Here is a 2,261-nt window from a genome sequence, read left to right as displayed (position 1 = left end):
AGCAGAGAGCACTGTGTCTGAATGAAAATAAAACAACATTTCCTGCAGGACATACAGCAGCTAGTAATTATGGGAAGACTTGAGATTTTTTAATAGAAGTAAATTACAAATCTATATAACTTTCTGACACAAGTTGATCTGAAAGAAAAAGATTTTCACTGGACAACCCCTTTAAAATCTGCTCCATTCTCTTCACTGCTTCTTCTATTATTAGGACGCCAAGAGGATAAATCTTTCTCACAGACAGATCCTTGTAATAATAAACAGACTGTACCACCATCTTAATAGCTCAATAAACCCATAAAACACAAAAATAAATCTAACAAGCAGAGCAATGAGTGGCAGTTGGAGCTAATGGTATAGTAAGGTGATGCCCCTAAAGAATGTGAAACTGAAGAAAGTACCAGCCTAATTACTGTTTCACATGAGCTGAAAGTCTACCTCGCCGGTAACTAAAGATTATTGTTCTGCAATTAAACTTTTAGATATTCCTGTAAAATCTTACAAATGTGATTGATGTAATAAAAATCTATGGAGCAGGGTGTCACCATAGACATGCTGGAGCAGGAGGCTGACATGTTATTAACTCTTCAGTAACTTCTCTTGAACTCTTTTCCACTAAATGATTTTCCTGCAAGTACAGTGAAACCTCTTGTATTGTTAATCTAACCAGAATAGCTGTGCAGACACAGAGTATGACCTTGCCTGAAGGGATCTGCTGGGATTTTTTTCTCTCTCTTTGAGGTTACTCTCAGTCATTTTCTTGCAGGTTGAGTTATGTGAAATCGCTCTGGATCCCAATAGACATGAAGGTGAGGAAATGTTGCAGTGTCACTACAGGCATAAATAGGTTAAACATTGGTAGAAATTTTATTGCAAGTGATCACAAAGGTAAATATGATAGTATAGATAATGTATAAGAAGCCATTTGAGATATATATACATATATATATAAAAAATTTTAAAGCACCCTTGATTCTAGATCGCTATACAAACGATAGGGGTTGACAAAATATTACAAAACCATAACTCATTACATGAATAAGGTAAGTGGCAGACTGGTACATGGGGATGGAGGACCCTGTCTGCAAGGGCTTACAATCTACAAGTAAAACGTATTTAAGGAAAAAAATTATATATATTGTATATATACAGATATATATATATATATATATATATAGATAGATAGATATCTATGTATTTGTGTTGTGGAAACTGCATTGTAATAAATATATATATATATATATATATATATATATAAATATATAAAAATATATATATATATAATATATATATATATATATATATATACACACATATGTATATATATATATATATATATATATATATATATATTATGCCTGACAATATACTGTGCAATATAATTAGGTAAGTGGCAGACTGGTACATGGGGATGGAGGACCCTCCAAGAAAAAGGAAAAATTATCCAGCTTGTTCAGTAAAATCAGTACGTGCGCTTTATTGGAATTCTTTAAAACACAGAACAATACACACCAACGTGCAACACACTTCGACGCGTTTCGGACGCATGCGGCCTTGCTCACAGACATCAGCCCATAGGACCCTGTCTGCAAGGGCTTACAATCTACAAGTAAAATGTGTATATATATATATATATATATATATATATATATATGTGTGTGTGTGTTGTAATGAATATATATATATATATATATATATATATATATATATATGTGTGTAAGTAGTTCAGCAGCACTAGAAAACAGTGTAGACGGGTGCCTATTGTAGTCTCAACCACGGACTTCCTTGTATATTCTTAGTACATTCAATGGCACTCCAAAAGATAAGATACAAAATTGGTGTTTTATTCCAGTGTCCAAAAAGGTTTAACAGCACAGCAATCAAGGAGCAATCAAAATCAAAATCAAAATCAAAAAAATCAGCAATCAAAATCAATTTTGTATCTTATCTTTTGGAGTGCCATTGAATGTACTAAGAAAATATATATATATATATATATATATATATATATATATATATATATATATGTGTGTGTATGTAAACTGCATTGTAATAAATTATATATACATATATATAATATGCCAGACAATATACTGCGCAATATTTTCTGTAATAATGAATCTCCACCCTCCAGTAAGATTTCATGTCCCAGTTATTTAAAGTTCCTTAGAAAGTTTGAAGTAACCCAGAGAACCTCCTCCTTCTGGTGGGATGGTGCTGATTTGCATAACTCTCACAACATAAGGAGACTCCAGGCT

Source organism: Dendropsophus ebraccatus, chromosome 7, assembly GCF_027789765.1.
Source record: "Dendropsophus ebraccatus isolate aDenEbr1 chromosome 7, aDenEbr1.pat, whole genome shotgun sequence".
NCBI lineage: Eukaryota > Metazoa > Chordata > Amphibia > Anura > Hylidae > Dendropsophus > Dendropsophus ebraccatus.
This window is presented reverse-complemented; position numbering follows the sequence as displayed.